Source organism: Corvus hawaiiensis, chromosome 4 (genome assembly GCF_020740725.1).
Source record: "Corvus hawaiiensis isolate bCorHaw1 chromosome 4, bCorHaw1.pri.cur, whole genome shotgun sequence".
Taxonomy (NCBI): Eukaryota; Metazoa; Chordata; class Aves; order Passeriformes; family Corvidae; genus Corvus; species Corvus hawaiiensis.
Genome location: NC_063216.1, coordinates 690,966 through 709,101, shown reverse-complemented (window position 1 = coordinate 709,101; position 18,136 = coordinate 690,966). Strand labels below are relative to the sequence as shown.

The 18,136-nt window shown below is 39.2% G+C and overlaps 1 protein-coding gene across 9 annotated transcripts in view; it reads right to left on the bottom strand.

Moving 5' to 3' along the window:
* Positions 1-18,136, bottom strand: part of WNK1 (WNK lysine deficient protein kinase 1) — a 100,729-nt gene that overhangs the window by 67,847 nt on the left and 14,746 nt on the right. The gene's annotated exons all lie outside the window — the stretch shown is intronic.

The window sequence follows — 18,136 nt, the reverse complement described above, 5'->3', positions numbered from 1 at the left end:
GGCTTGCAATTATCTTTAAATATTCTGTTTTGAACACATTCTATTACAGTATTTTTATAATATGTTGTTCTTCATAATTCTACTGCTCTCAGGGCTAAGAACTGCAAGTCTGTAGATTAACTCCTCTTTCTGCTTCCTCCTCTTTACTCTTAATAAATTTAGCTGTTGCCTGACTTGGGGTGGAAAGGGGACATAATGTCTTGAACACTTCAGTGTTTGAGAATGAAATCAGGTCATTTAAAGCATCTCCCTCTAATGTTGTACGTAACAACCTTTTGTTATTCCTAGATGTCTATCCAGACCACTGGCAACAGATGGGATTAGCCACCCATAGAGGGGGTTAAGCATGAAACCTCTGTTAACACACAGTATGTTCTCGTAGCTGTAGACCATCAAGTGAATGAATTGGATTTTCTTTGATTAAAAGCAGAACCTCAAGATTGAGCAAGTTTCCTGAAATCTCACATCAACAAAAACAAAGCCATAACTCCCACTAGAGACAGAAAGCAATCTTTTGGCCAGAGACAGAACACAAAAAAGCATTCCTGGACAATACTGTTATACTGCCTACCAACAACTGGCTACCAGGTATCACCAAGGCTCTGAGCAGCCACTACCAGAACAAGCAGCACATCTCAGAGATGACCGTCTCCGTGTGCCATGCAGAGTTCTCAGCTTACCAATGCGTTACCAAAGCACTGCTCACACCAGTCTGACTGACTGACACAAATTGGGTCCGTCTGCAGTTTGTATTGAAAAACAACATAAAATACTTCAGGATATACTTAAAGCCAAGAATTTCAGAATTACTGTTTCTAACAGTTATTTAGCACTAACCAAAGACCTATTTGTCAGACCTGAGTAATAATTTTAACTCATTTGATTTCACGTTGTCTTTTCAATTAAAAGGAAGAAGTAAAAACATGCAGGATTTACTTATATTCCCATTGTCCTCCAGACAGTAATTCCTCTTCCTTTTACAGGCCATGTGTTTTCTCAATACAATTCAGCCATGTAATATCTAAACCATCCTACATTAACTTAGATCATCTACTTTTTCTAAAAGGTTCAAGGAGTATCTTCAGGCGTGGACAAACTTCTTTTTCAGATGAAGCTCCAATTTTCAGAAGTGTACAATTTCCCTGGTGAAAGTCTGAAAACAGGTTTGAAATCACCCTAGGGACCAGTTTCCTATTGGTGTCTATGAATCTCACCCACTTTTACAATCCTTGGGAAAATGCAAACTCCTTAAGTATGACTAATTTAATCTACAGACATCAAAAGCATTCAATCCTACAGCTACTTCACTCTGCAGAAATCAGCACTACCACCTCTTCCCATTCTTTCATAAGCATACTCGCACAAGTTTTGATAAAGCATTTGCACAAACACTCCACCAACAATTGAGCATTCATGTCTGCTTAGGTGTTGCAGAGCTTTTAGTATGCAATCAGTACTACCATTCGAGCTGTCTTACCCATCTAATAGCTTTCATTGTAACGAACAGGGCAGCACAAGTTCTGCTCCAAACCTCAATCTTAAGTGCTTCAAACTGCTGTGAGACAGAAGAGCAGTGAGCTGCAGGAGGTACAGCTGACCACACACATGCTTCTAAGCGACAGTGCTTCAAATAACACAATCACAATATCACCTTTCTTACAGGAAAATAAAGCTGTTTTCTCAGCCTCTCCACTTGACCCATATATAACTCACTTTTAAAAACCACTGTATTTTGCTGTAAATTCAGCTATTATATACGGTCATTATACAAAAAAGGCTGCAATATTTACTTTTTTACCACTTCTAAATAGTCAACATGAACACTTGCATTCATTTTTGTCCAAACCCAAGATCTTAGACATACATTTGGACTACATTTCCTTTATTTTGTGCACACTAACAAGTTATCTACCACAAACAGTTTTAGACCTACACTTAAACATCAAGTCAAGTGTATTTTGTTTCATTCTCATTTTAATATACATAACCTAATCTCCCTTAAGGGCTTTATTCAGTTTTCCCTGCCTCGGTACTACTGGCCCCAAATAGGAACTAACAAGTGGTAACCACTCTTATCAATGAACAGACTCCTAAGAGGCACCCACATTTGGACTCCTTTCTCTCTCTGGTCACATCCACGGCAGCATCATGTTCCTGCAAACACAGCTGTGACGTTCAGCACAGGCACTCAACACTTCAGTGCTGGCATTAAAAATCCACCAAGACCATGCAATAGGCTAAGTAAAACAATGCTGCTTTGAAAGCCACAGTGCCCCAGTGATCTGGGACAAGTCTGGACAAAACACAGGCCAAAAACTTTCACCCAGGAACACAGTTATGTTTTTGCAACCAAGGAAACTCCGCACCCTTCAGTACATAACTGCAGCAGCAAAAGGGAACATTAAACAGAGCTGGAAGAAAAAGACAGAGAGGCCACTTGTTTCCTAAGCCCAGCAATGCATACTACCTTTTACTACCCTCATTTCCTTGGACACACAACCCACACCCTCATCCCTAACAGGTTTTTATGTTCTTCTCCTAAAGGAATACTAATGCTAGGTTACAGAAGACTGTCAATATACTTTAAAAGAACCCACAACCCTAACATTCAGGAAAATACTGGATCTTGTGTACAATTATACCAACAAAATCTGTGTAACAATAACTGGTTATAACTGTAAGAATTACATTCTAATGCAACTTGCAAATAGTTGGCCTGCAGGCCAATGTACAATTTAAAATGACATTTCCATTTTCAAAACCTGAGTAATTAAAAATATTAGACAGCAAGATCTCCCAGGCTGCATAGAAACAGACTAGAATAGAGCCCATCCCAAATACATTTTGGCATCCTTTGAGCTGTTAGTACGGGCAAAAGTGACAACTTCACCTCATGCTTGTTCTTGTACAAAAATGCAACTTCAGCAGCTGCAGCTACTAAAATATTGAAATAAGCAAGTAAAATAGAGCACTGTATGTAATTTGGGAGACTGAGATCTGATGTTACCAGCCATGTTAGGTATAAATAGTTCAGGAAAAGCAGGGGAATGAAAAGTATGTTGGCATCACACAAAATCCACAAAGTGGCTGTACAGCATAGCTGTAGCAGAGAGAAAGAAGCCATCATCACTTAGTGGGAATTTAAAAGTGTGTTTTGCAAGACTTTGGGAAGGGAACAGTTTTCACCGCCCTCAGTTATAACTGCATACTCCAAAAGACTCAAAAGCCCAGATGTGTCTTCCCAACAAGGCAGCTACTGGGGGCAGCACTCAGAATCCACTGTGGCCTCTGAGCAGGAGCCTGCAGAAATGCAAGACCCTCAGCTCTATCTCCACTTACAAAGATGTAATGGAGTCTGTGGCCTATCACTCAAAATATACCCTCCTTTTGATTAAATTATCCTAAGTGTGAATCAGATAAGCAGATTTATCCCCTTTTTCCTATAACTTACAGTCTAAATAGGTACACAGATGGATCATTTCCACAGGTATTTGCTGTTTTCACTTGAAAACAAAGTTATAAGTTTCATAGATAAACATTCCAGTTTCACCAAGAACAAGATGAGTTAGACAATTTTAATGTTTTTGTTGATTTTTTTAAAAAAAAATTATTTTTAAATCAAACAGCCAGAAACTAAACAAAGTAGAAAGACACACAAGTAGTTTTCCATAAGCCTAGGAAACTTGAACAATTCTATAAAGAAGCCAGCACTTTAAGAACAGTTAATAATATACAGCTTGATATCCTATCCTTCGAAGACCAAATCATTTTGGAATTCCCACTAGAAAAATTTAAAAATGGACACACCCTCTCCTCTCCTAGTCTTTTTTTACCATAATGCAGCAACCTCAGGCAGGCAAGACAAAGTCCTAAATCTAGAAGTTACCAAATCACATTCTTGTAGTAGCTCAGCACAAGCTGAGCAGATATAGCCCAAATATTTTTAAAAATATACAAAGCTGTCAAACTGTAGGAGAGCTTGCTTCCTAAAATGGATTTAGCTATCTTATAAAATGGACAGCATTGTTCTTCCTAAACTGATAGCTTCCCTGGAGGACCTAAGTATCACATCCCTGGGCTGCCCTTTGAACAAACTGAAACAGATGCATCAAGCCTACTCTGTTCATTTCATTCATTCCTTTCCACCTACATTAAATTGTTTTGACAAGCCAGAACAAACAGCAAGGCTTCCCAGCACGTGACTCGAAGTTCTGCAGTGCCAGGGGCCTGAAAGGAGACGAGCAGCAAATGAAACGATTGTTCAGCTCAGAGCTATTCAATAGGCTTTTTCTTGGCTCTTTCCATTTATCCAGGTCCTTCCTATCTGATTTGTTTTGGTCAGGAAAGAGCTATCAGAGGTGTTTACATTTTTCAATGTGAAACAGGGATCTTGGGCATTCATGATAACCCAGGTGCAGGTTTACTCTTCCACTAATTTCCTTAAGGTACAGGAGCATGAATTACACACAGTATTACTACTACCCTCTTTTTACCCCTGTACCTACATGGCTTATACAAATGATAAGCAAACCAACCCAAAACAAAACAACTCCCTTCCCCCCCTAAGATTAGCTATTGTACCAAGCCACAAAAAACAAAGCTCATCAGCAAAAAATGCCTACATTCTTCTGGTGACCTGTTTCAGCCAAGACTTACTATCTACTCAGCATCCTTAATGAGGAAAGAAAATACATTTCTGGCACCTAAATTAATCTTAAATTTCAACTAGGATACTCACATAGTCACTGAGCCTACTGAGTAATTTCCCATCTGTTTTTCCTTCTACCTTTCCACAGTCCTTCCAAGTTCTGTCCTGTTAACATCATGACAGGAAATGACACATCTGCAGAACACATCCCACTAGCCAGAGCGGTCGCAGAGCCCAGCCCGGACACCGGAGGCAGCAGGGGAGCCTCCTCAGCAAGGCACCGCGCTCTGCTCGGATCGTTTGAGTCTGCTCTTCAGCCAGCCCAAGCTCAGCCAAGGGTCCCACCACCGTTTTTACTGACTGACACCAAAAGGCCTGAGCTAAAGCCTCGGGCAATTCAGCTGGCACTAAACAGACACAGAAGTGGCACAGCGCACTTCACCCTCAAACACACACTACAGGATAACAAGCAGGTGGCTACCGAGGGAAATACTCTACACGGAAGGAGCTACATCTGCCAACTCCTGCTATATATACATCCTCCAAGGTGATTTTCACTTTCTTAACATCAACTACAATTTACATCACTGAAGTGCCACGGAACCTTCGTGCACAGCAGAACAAACCAGACTCAGAAAATTTCCTGTGATCTCCATCTTACAAATAAGTAGACTTCATAAGCAACACAGGTCAACTTTAAACTGTTTGGGTTTGGGGTTTGTTTGGTTTTTTTTTTTTAAATATCAGTGGATGAGCTGCTACACAATTTAGAGCTATCCCATTTTCCACAATATTAGGAGATAAGCGGTAAGGAGGAAACAGAGAAAGACTGGACACTTCATATACTACAGACAGGTTTTACTAGCTTTCTGCATATCCTAACACTAGATCCAGAAATGATACACTGCTGTGTTGCACAGACAGTTAATGGGTTGTTGTTTTGCAGGGGGGTTAACGACTACAGTGACAGTATGTAGTTTTCATCTAGACATGCCATTGAAAAATCAGCAGAAATGAACATCTTCAAGTGATGTGATCTGTAAATGTACAGCCATGAGAGACTTCAAAGTGCTGCTGAATTATAGATAGTCTGAATCACAACCAAGGTAAATTATCTATCTGTGCTGAGGTTACACTGAGCAGCATTTTATCAAGCATTCCAAATGTCTGAAAATTTGAGTGAAGACGCTGAAGCTCCCAGCCTATTATCTGGAGGAAGAAGTAGCATACAGAACAGACAAATGTTCTTCTGTGTGCATTTCTGCAGCATATGAGAAAGGCTTTGCAAGCCTTTAAGCAAGGTTAATGAGGGGTCATCAGAGGAGAAGCTAGCAAGATTGTGCTCTGATATTCAGCACTGTTAATGGAACTGAGGCTTTGTGGGCTGCAGTGTCCTCATCCTGAAAAAATCTAGCAGTTAAGAGGAAAAAAGAGCACAGTAACCACTGAGCTAGATTAACAAAATATCAACAAAGAGTCCACTGAGCTTAAAAATCATCCAGCATTACACAGTTGGTGCCTAGAAATGGAAGTCTCCGTGCACAAGAACTGCATCTACTTTTCCGTTTCAACACGTAAACCACTTAATACTTTCCAGCGTTAAAGTCCAGGTAGAGAGATAAAAGGGAGGGGAAAGAGACTGTTCAAAATGCATCCCTGTACAGCAAGAGACATAAAAATTCATCAAAGATCTGCACAGATCCTTCCACCACTCTACTTTCTACAAACCACTGAACACAAAAAAACTGATTAAATAGAGCTGAACAGCTGCTGTTCCAAAAGTACCTATCCAGGCTAAAAAACAGCAGCTCCCTCAGCCCCTCCTCATAAGGCTTGTGCTCTGGACCCACTGCCAGCTTTGTTGCTCTTCATTTGACATGCTCCAGCACCTCAATGTTCTTCCCTTAGTGAGAGGCTCAGAACTCTTCAGTCACCTTCCTCCTCATCTTAGTTTAAAGCTGGAAGACAAAGCTTCTGACAGGTAGCAAAACGCAATGCAAGGGCAAGTTAATGCTTACTTATTGAAAGAATGATTTCACATTGCTCCTTGGCACATCTCCACAAGAATCTATTTTATATAAGCCACCGACAATCTTCATGGAGTATGCAACTTACCTTAAGAAAGATAACACTGAAGTATAAAATACATATCTAAGACAATAGAAAAGAATAGGCTTGAAACAGTTACATGTTTTAAAGTTCCCGATTAAGGGTAAATACTTGCTGTAGGTTTCCTCTTACACAAGGTATTAAAAATGCTTTAAGTTTCAGGGAAGTACATAAGTAGTCAACCTAAGTGAAACACTGAAAGATTATTCCCATTATTTGTCAGTTTCCTGGTAAAAAGCACCTGCCTTCAAAATTTTTCACCACTAGTCATGTGGAAGGTAAAGGAAAATGGGTAATTGATTTGATAATTCTCTTCTGTGTTTTCATTTCTGGCATTTCAATGCACTACAATAGTAACTAAATGGAAAATGCATTGGAAGATGAAGTTAATTTGTTAAAAACACAAAAAATACAAGTGCTTCTTATCCTCTCTCTTAGCACTGTGCAGTTAAATGATACAGCAAATGTACACAACTTTACTTATGCTGTTCAAATGTTAGAAATAAAGAAACAAATTATACATAACCTGACAGATAACTGATGGTAGGAGGAAGGAAAGAAGGGAAATGAAATTCTAAATGATCAAACAAAAGAAGGACAGATGTCTTCATCAGTCACCATTTAGTCTGAGTAAGTCAATTATACATATCCTGAAAGAACTTTTACTTGAGTAAGCTTCAGCAAATAAGAAATACATCTTTGTCTTAACACTGAAGGGGAAGTATCTGCGAACTACAGCTCACATACGTGACCAAAAGATTCCAGCACCACTCCCCATTTTATCCTGTGATTGTCTCAGTTTTGATGAAGCTGTGACTCACCACCACAGGGCAAGGGGGCAGAACACCACCAAGAATTCTATTCCTCTGATGTGCTCACTTTCCTGCTTTTACATTTGCAGTAGCACCTGTGCCAGCAGTAGCAGCATCTAAGACACCTGGTGGCAGTAATGCCATAGACTTTTAACCTATGGTTGAAGATGTCAGAACTGAAGTCTCTGCTTGCTTGTACCAAGTTCTGGCATCATTGCAAATACAACCTCACGAACACAGCAGCAGAAAAACTCTGTAACAGCAGATGAGAATGTTTCTTCTTTATATAAGGTCACAAGAGTCTTAAAAGTACACATCCCAATAACAAAGTTCATCTTTTGTTACAGTGGCAGTGTGGGAATTTTTATTTTCAGCAATGCCAAAGGTGACAACACTGCTAGGATATTGCACCTGGATACCATTTGCAGTATCAGATGGAAGGCTCATGGCCAGCGCTCACCAGAGACAGACCCAGGTGCAGGCACATGGCTTAGGGACCGGAGCAGCCACTCCCTCTGAAAAAGGGAACACCAGAATAGAACCTGTACAACTCCAAAAGGGAGAGACGAGTATGGCTGGCCTGCAGGCTTCCAAAAAATTCAGCCAGAGTAGATCTTAAGGTTACCACTAAAATTTTAAGAAGGAATAATAAACTGTACAAACTAAGTGTCTATTGGATGCTTGCTTTCCAGAGCTGTGTTATATGTGAATATACACATTAATACACATCTGTACTACTCCTCTCGCCACTCTCTCACATCAGCAGCAACTTTCATAAGCAAAGCAAGTAGGCTGAGCTGAAAACCTGAACCAAATGCCACTTCCAAAGAAAACAATGACTAAGACTAATCACATTGTCTAATCAGAATAAATTAAATACCATACTCATACTTTACTAAATTAACTACATATTTTCCTTTGCTCTCCACAAAACTAGCAAGCAAAAAATTTTAAACAATAGGTATGAAACCGAAAGCTTAGACATGACCTCCTCTGGAATCTTCCAGGTCCTCAGGAATCTGGACTAAGAATGGCAAGCAACTGTTTAGGCTTCAGTCATTTCTATTCTAGGGCTGCTCTAGGCAACATTTGTGTTTCCTTACGTAGAAGTCATGGGGGAAAAAAAAACAAAAGGCTAAAATTTTTATTCAATGTATCTGTCCTGAGAGAATGAACATTAAGGGACAATAATCAAAGTGCTGGGCTATACAAAAATAATCAGTAAAAGAACAGAGAGCCCATCTATTTACTTCCACTTTAAAATTGTTTGATCCATGGAAGATAAATGGCTAAGTCTGCTTTCTGATAGCAGTTCTCAATACGCTTATGTTTATTACATACAGCTTATTAGAGAATTGAAGTGTTGGCTGAACTGAATTCTTGATGAGCTATTAACCAGCTGGACCATCTTGTCACTTGGCTCAGATGCCTCATTAAAAGTTTTGAAGAGCGTGTCAGTTCTCATTTTGCACTGAACTGATGGTTTTGTCAGTGAGAAGGAAGGTACATCAAATCACCTCAGTTTTATTTTACTATGAAAACCCAGTTCTCCACTCAGGGGTGACCGTACTTCAGGAAAAAAAGCCTTCTCCACAATCCATTCTGGTTACCTCACAGATCTATTAATTCAATGAGTTAAAAGTGCAATTATAGCTTTTTGTTTCATGCATGTCAGTATGACTCACAGTCCTTTTGTAGCTGCATGTCTAGAACATTAGGGTAAAGCCTTAACCAACTCTGATAAAGGCAAATCAATTCAGAAAATCAAACACATATTACAATTCTTCACCTCATATTCTTCGCAAAGCTAATGGCAAACAAGAGAAGTTAGCTATAGCCATTTCTCAGCATGCCAAAAAGTTGCATCAATAAGCTGGTTGGAAAACACGCAGAAGTGGCAAGATGACTGCAATTATCCACTAATAATGAGCACAGTAAGGGTACAGAAGAACTAGAAATGTTCTTGTGCCTCTGAGTAGCTCCTTTGCAAAAATCTCAGCATAAAACCAAGAGACAAGTATCAAATCAGCATTCCCTCCCCCCCACGCTCCTCCAGTTGTAAACTCAACTCACATCAGCCTACAGTACACATTTGGCTTCAACACTGGTATACACATCGTGTTTGCAGCCTGATTACACTACAGGAGTTACTCTTCCCAGCTTCCCTTCTTTTCCTGCAAACACATCCAAAAAAAGTACTTCATTTAATTTACAAAACTGTGGATTACTATCGGTTATGACAGGATGACATATGAAGTGTAGGCCACGTACTGGCAGCTAAGAGAAAATCCTTACAATAATCACTAGAGAACTCCATGCCAGACATCTCTCATTCAGAGATAGATCTCTCATTGAGAGATCCTTCAGGGATCCATCAAAAACCCCTCAAATAATTGCCAGGTGTTTTGCATGTTCTTGCAAGATAAAAGAAATCAAAAAGGGATCTCCTGTAGAAAAAGACTAAAGAGATCCAGAAACAATGAGATTTATGGAGTGACCAAAATTTGTGTTCTAGATGAGGACTCAGAAATACCTTCCATAAATACCAGTATTAGTACTAGCATTTCACAAACATGAAAGTCCTAAACCACATTGGAGAAGCACTTTTAAAATTTTTTAAGCATAGCTGGTGTAATTTTCCTGTTATCTACAGAACGCCCATCTTCATCTCAGGGTTCTCATAAAGGGAAGTATTAATAATTCTTCCATGCTTACCCAAAAGGTTGACTTATGAAATCAGTTTCTTGCATCACTTGCATGTTTACTGTACACTTTCACAATAATACCATATTCATCAGAGACACTTATTCCACCAACACGCTGTGTACATCTTTCTTGGCTAACACCATACATGATTGGCATCTAAAAAGCTACTCACAAAGTCACAAATATTTCAGACAGTACCAAATGAACCACTAATATTTTAATTTACTAATATGTAAACTTTAAAATATGCATATTATCTTTCACAGTGCAAGGAAATTGAGTACAGTTGAGTTAGGAGAGAGAAAACACTCAAAATTTTAACACTGGACAAGTGGTCGGATGAACAACTAAGACAACTGGTATGATGAAGCATACTCTGCATCCAGAAGCTTAATTGGCTTTGCAATTCAATCCTCAATAATTTTAAAATGTATTAAAATACAAGAGAAAACAAAGTGTAATTGAAATGCAGATGAAGGGACCACTCAACTCCTGTTATCTAATCCAACACAGGATACAATACATAAAAACAGCCAGGGGTTTGCTATATTGTAAATGAAAGTAATAATATGCACACTTTGGACACAGAAGTACTATTTTTACAGAGGATGAAAGGGGGAAAAAAATAAACCCACACAAACCCTTTCAGTGTTGGATTGACCTGCAAGAAAAGCCTTTGACAACTAAAATTCAGTGTTGTCAAACAGGTGAGATGAAAGTATCAAGAGAGTAATCCCCAAAGGGAGACAAAGCACACAGCTAGGAAAAAGCAGTAGAGGAAGTTTAAGATGAACATTTTACTTTTTTTCCCTTGGAATTTGGGAATTACATACATAGTATTCCCACTGGCAAGGCTATCCTGTATTAATCCAAGGATTTTTTTCCAAAGAATACTACTGGGAATATCTTGCACTGCCAGCAGACCAACCATGACCTAGAAGGCCTCAGATACTCAACACGTTATCTATGAATCAGCTATTCAAACTGCTACAGCTTATCCAAAAAGTCTGTTTCTCATTACATTGTGCTTTAGTCACATACTGTCTGTCCTTGGTCTGGTGCCACTTCGTTTCAACTGTTTGAACAGGAACACTGGAAGGAATTTCTTGAAGACAAACTCTAATGCCTGCGCATGTCATGGTCCAAGGGGCCTGCCTTAAATGGGTCATCACAACCTGTAAGCAGGCTTCTTTGTTTTCAGTTTACCTCCTACTTTGTCCCACTGAAGAATTCTACATGCAGTTCAGTTTAATTGTGAACTAAAGTGCTTTATCAAAAAAAAAAAAAACCAAACCAAAATAACATGTAAAATATTCAAATAATGTATCCATACAGTGAAATATCTGATATTCTGTGCATCATATACAAAAACTATTAATTAGTGATCATGTTTAACATTGAAAAAGTTCCCTTAGCCAAAAAGATATCTGAAAACTTTTTTAGCAAAATGGCTCTGTCTGAAACACACTCAATGTGTTCAGCAAGTATGCACACACAAAAAGCCATGGAAGCTGGAATTCAAATGAAAGCAGTTTGTCAGAAAAGCTGTTCTGGTACTGCATCCCTTGCTTCACTGGCAACAATTGCATTTCTGTGGGGATAAGAGTGGGTAAGTAGAGTTGAGACATTCTGTATTTCTGTTTAATTTAAGTTCCATGCCCTAGCACACAACCCCAAACAACATCCCAGTAAAACCATTTTAATTAAGCTAAAGACAGTATCATAAAGATAATAGACACTTAGATCTCGTTGTAGTCTGAAATCCACTAAATAGTAGTTTAACAAGTACACAGACTTGCTCTTGCTAGAAAGAGTCAGTAAAGAATTATCCTTCCCCCGTCTTGAGATAACGAAGGCTACACAAGACCCCTTTTTCACAGGCAGAGACAGGACACAGATAGATCTCTGAACAGATGTCTAACAGAGCAGCCATATTCATTTTCAGAATAAGAGCCTCCTGTCCAGCTACCAGGGAACAGGAGGTGGTGCGTAGAGGCAAGACAAGTCCACATAAGCAGCAATCTGGAAGCACCTGAGAACTAATTCTTTTGCAGTTCTGTTACTACTCCAGTATCTTCTTCAATTAACTCAAAAACAACCCTCGTGCCAAAACAAACTTTCCCATCAAAATTCTAATGCTTATTATTAGAGATATTGATGAAAATCTCATCAATTCCTTTTAAAGACTATCAGGTAGCTTTGTAATTTTTTCCTCCAGAAGACCCTATCACTACAATATAAAATAATTTTTCCACAGAATGATCCAAACATAGATCTCAGCACTTTTGAGGGACAGCTGTGTGAAAATCTCTTGGGAGCTCAATTCTAAGACCTCTTTTCCTAGGGGATCAAAAGATGGAAGTTCATTAAGCAGTTTTAAAACCCTCAAAACATAAGAACATTTCTAAGATAATTTTCTTGTTATTACCACAGGGGTTGTTTATATCTTCAAGTTTCTTCGTTTGGGCCACTGAAACTGAATCACTTCAAAAGAAACAGAGGGAAGACAGAGTCTTTAATCCTTGTTCTCTAATTGTTTACTAAAAAATGAGGGCCAAGTGTAAGCACCTCCTGTTGCAGCACCTCAGAAATATTGGAAAGAGGCTTCAGTAGCCAGCAATAATATTACAGTACAGAGCAGCAAGTGTTAAAACTCAAAATTTATAATTAACTGCACCAGCATCGATACTTAACAGCCTAGAATTGTGAAAGAGGGACAAAACCAACAGACCATCCAATAAGCAGGAGCTGGATAGATGAATCACAGTCTCAGAGCTACAGTCCTATCTTCAAAGCTGTTAGCAGGCTGAAAAATTTATGAACAGGCATCTTCAGAATGAGTTGCAACATATCTGTCCATCAGAAGCAGACATTCCCCCTTGTGATTTCACTTCGCAAGTAATAAAATCCAGACTGCACTGCAAACAAAGAACTGCAGTTCCCCCCCTCGCCTGCTCTTGCCCTGAGCACTCTGGCTACAGAGGCTGAGAGGTTTTTGATGCTATTTTAATCTCTCCTATGCTTCCAACACATGTTGGATCTCAGAGATCTTTCTTGTAATTTCCTATTTCAAAGCACACTCTCCCAGAGAGACCTAGTCCATACTTTGGGCACCTTCTGCGGAAGGTTCCCACAATCAATTGGTTTGGCTCTGTATCTGCAGAGCAAATTAATGCTCAATACAGACCAAACTGAGATCGCTTGAGCACATTCACCATACTTAACTGCTGACTCAGTGCAAATGACTCCATTTCAGAATTAGTCACACATGTGAGTATGTGAGGTGGAAACTGAAATTTATGTCACTATGAACTCTTCTTATCTCAACGACTTCAGTATGCTCGTGCCTAAATAAGGATTTCACAAGAGATCTACTGGCAGTGCTCAGGCTTGTAGAAACAAGATGCTTTTCCAAGACAGGGAGTGGAATGGGATGGTGTTGTAAGAACAGGGTGAAATCATAAGACCGTAAGAGACTGTAGCTACATACCAGAATTATCCGCAGAATTGCATTTTTTAAATTGAAGGTAACAATATTCAGGCAATCCGAGGGATAACTGCCTTTTCCTATTAAGAGCTCCTACCACTCCTTCCTTCCAGAACACTTTCAAGTTTTCCCTTCCCAGGAAGGACAAACAATATTAGACATAGCACAGACCAGGCTCTGCGCTAATTAAAAAGGAATTCCCATCCAATGTTTTAGACACTAAACATTAAAACAAAATTAAAAATAGTCAAGTACTACTCTGATTATAGCTATGTTTAGATGGTTCATAGATTTTTTGCAGTTGTTTCATTTATATATATTTCTCTGAGCTTTTATCTTCTCCTCCTCCTATACAATCATGACTTCTGTCATAAAAAAAGGAAAAAAATAACACACCACAAACATTTCTCTAACTCAGCCATCTGTGTAACAACACTGTTTGCTGGTAGCCCTATTTTACTTAAACCCTGAACATCAAGAGTCCAGTTTGATGTGAAAAATCCAAAAGGTATTTAAAAGAACAAACTGTAAATATACAAACTCCTATATTTCAGAATGCATTAGACAAAAAGGGATAAAAAAGGATTAAAAAAAAGGATTTTTACCAAATCTGGTAAAAATCAAAGTTATATATTCCATTCTTTCTGTATCATTTTTCCGTCAAAGCTCAGGGGAAAGCAGACATTTTGACCAGGGCATTTGCTTTTAAAATAATACAAAACTCACCTTTCAAGATCTGAATTCACTGCAGCTAAAGTCATTTGAGCATTGTATCTACACAGATGCTTCCTTCAGACAAATTACAACATATTGGTACCAAAGCTGCTTCTCCATATCTGACAACTGAGATTAACAGCTGCAAAGTCTGCTACTTGTACAAATAGAGAGGCTGCTGTTCCACAAAAGACTTTCTACTTGAAAACTTCACTTCCTATTTCTCCAGAGAAACTTACAACATGATGAAGCAAGCCATTTCTGAAGATATTAAAATTTCCTTGCTTAAACAGTTGCAACACAAACAAGTGAACTGAATTACATTGTACAGCTTTGTACCCTGCATTTCCCATCCTGAGGGTTTGACTGGCACACACTGCACAAAAGGTAATTATATATTTGTAAAAGAACATCAACACACACTAAGTAAGTTCAACAAACTGCTTCATATGGCATCATATAGATGCTGACACAGACTATTCACAGGCTAGAACATGGATCAAGTTTTCAGAGTTTAAAAAAAAGGTCGTTTCCAAGTAAGTCTAATCTAGAAAATGTCGCTTCTTTTAAAGTTTTTTTATCTGAAAACTCTGTACTTGGAAATACTTCCTCAGCATAGAGACAACACACCTGTCTCAACACTGCTTTTCAGTCCCTGCTTCACAGCCCTCAAGTATAAAAAGTTAAGGTGCCAGTGGATGCAATAAAGCAAGCATTTTTCTCTAAAGCACCTGTAACAGCTTGGCTGAAGCTTCTTAAACAATTAAGCTCAAGACAGACACTCGGCTTGACAATTTGCAGCCCAGGTGGTTTAGGTATACACCAGCTGGGCAGCTGAGAACAGGCTCTTGTGACAGGACTCAATCATAAGTGGTGCTACCTGATGTATTAGTCCCATGTGTACCAATAAAGAATTTAAAAGCAAATGACCACTATGTCAATATAGAGCATTACCAACACACTTCTTCCAAAGATAGCTTGTAAAATTACAGACCATTACAGAGCTAAACTCCAGAATGAACATGAAAGAAAAATATGCTAGTTTTCATACTTTCAGAAGAAGTAAAGCAAGTATCAAGTGACACACTATGCCAGCTGATGCGTAGTAATGCAAACAAATTCATCATATGGAGCTTACCAATAATTTTAACCAACATTTTAGGCATTGTCGCCAAGCCTCAGACTTCAAATATTAAATTGTTGTAGCAGGATTTTTGACAGCAACACACAGAGGGGCTGCAAAAGTAAGCAAGATGTCTCCTCATACCACTTCACCCAAGGAAGTCCCCAGAACAACTTCCCTTTGGCAGCTTCATCTCACTGCATCCAATGCATGGATTTCCAGTTAGGCAGCATGAGAGCACACCCCTCTAATGCTTTCAGAATCAAGTTACTGAAAAGACCTAACAGCAACTATTGCTTCACTTGCAGATCCTTTTCTGAATGAAAACAGAAAACTATTGATGCACTAAGTCTGCCTTTTCTAAAGCCCAGCACTCCAAACACAGCATGTAAAGCTCTGTGCTTTGAACTATCATTTAGGAACTCCAAAAGGTGTTTTCTGTCCACAGCTGCAATATCCAAATTGGATCCACAAGTGATCCAGAGGGATAAGTTCACTGCTTAGGAGCAGACGAGAGGAAACAGCAATGTAGGAGACTCGACAATACACATCATCTCCTTGACCCTCAGAACCAAAGATGACCACACTTGATGTCCACAACCTATAAGGCTTAATAACCTAATGTTGTCCCAAACCAGTAATAACTACAGAAGGTGGCTGCAGTGCCTTTCAAGTTTACCAGGAAGCCTTCTTCTGTCCTTAAGTTAACTCTGCATCCCTTTTTTCATGGAAACTGGCATACTTGTCATGGAATATGACTGGTTGCCTATAGTTAACTTACACAATATCATTAGTGCTAGTCAGACACTGAGCTAGAAACAAAATTACAAAATGGATAAACCAAGATTCTTCATTCAATCAAACTTTTTTTCCCCATAGATGCTACAGCAGGAATCACTAGGAACACAGAAGGAAACAAAAATCATGGCAAGGATTTCAATAGGAAAAGGATAAAAAACGAAACCAACCAAAAAACCCCACCAACACCAAAGTGCTATTATTTGAAGTCTCCAAGTTATACCATCACCAGTCACGGTCCTGTTAGATACTCTGGGCTAATGCGGGCACGTGGCTGGATATGAACAGCCTCTGTACTTCCACCATTCAGGAGGAACTAAAAATCTACCAATGCAACAGCCACAGATGCCTACAATAAAGTGAAACTAAACTGATAAAAAGAGAAATTAATTCAGCTCTGTTTCCCCAATAAGACAGTCAGCCCCTCTTATCTTTGATGAATGTGTCCCAGGATGTGCCAAAGTGCACAGCACCACGACCCTTGATCCCTGCTTGACAGAAGTCATCGCTCAAGGCTCAAGATATTTTGCTATCCCAGTATGTGTAATAGACTGTTCAAACCCCACAAAACACAGCCAGGCCAACTGCTGTACTTGCTGGTTTTGAAAGCACACACTGATGACTCCCAGATCCTCACACTGTAAACCTGACACTAAACTACAAAATGACCACTCACATGAGATTCCAGATGAAAGACTTCCTAGCTTGCTGTCACCAAAGCAAGAGATCACATGCCAATATACAGCTGAAAAAACACCAACATTTATCGGAATACAAACTATCCCAGACAAGTTATTTTATACAAAGTCGGAGAACAGGGAAAACTGAAATCCCTCATGACTCTGAAGCAAAGTTCCACACTTTTTAAAAAGTGTATCTATCTCCACCAACACCACCAATAAGTCAAAGGAAAGCGTGCTCTCTGTTCCTGGCACCTAGGCCAACAGCACGGACTCAAACACAGGAGTTTTCCACTGAAGAAGGCAGGCACTTCAAGGCCACAAAATCCTCATTAAAAGCCTCCAGGACAGCTTCAGCCTCCTTAACTCCCCCTCGACTCTCCAAACCTGAAGAGCTGCAAGCACTTCTTTTACAGTGGCTGCATGGGCTTCTGTTGCAGAAGCACTGCATTAGTGAATTCTTCAAGCTGGAAACCATTTCTGAAACACAATGTACTGGGAAGGAAAAGTGAGATCTATGCAGCAACTCAACCAGACAATGTTTTGGGGTTTTCTTTTCGGCTTTTTTGGTGGGTTGTTTCAAGGGGTTATTTTTTGAAGCCCTGCAGGGACTAGGAGCTAGCAGTGTGGTCAATTGCATTTATTGTTCTGTTGTCTAAAGACATGAAAAATGTCTTAGCTACCCCCTTTGAACAACAAGGCTTTTCAGGGCCAATAGGCACAATTCCTCTCAAGGTTTGAGAAACAGGCAGTTTCACTAAATCGTGGTCAATTTCTCCATTTGTTTATGGTTTTTAACAGTCTGTAGTTACTGCAAATTTTTGTTTCCTTTCTAATTCAGTTTCAGTCTTATACACTGCAGTCTTCATTAGTCAATAATTACAATCTTGCTTTACAATAGTTTTCTGCAGAGAAGCTATTTTAAGTTAATGACCATGCCCATTCTCCCATTAAAGTGTTTTTTCAGTCATGGACTTAGCACTCAACGTTTTTTTTTATGGCACTTTGTTTCACATTATGCTCAGCAGCCCATGGAATACATGACATTTTGTAACCAAA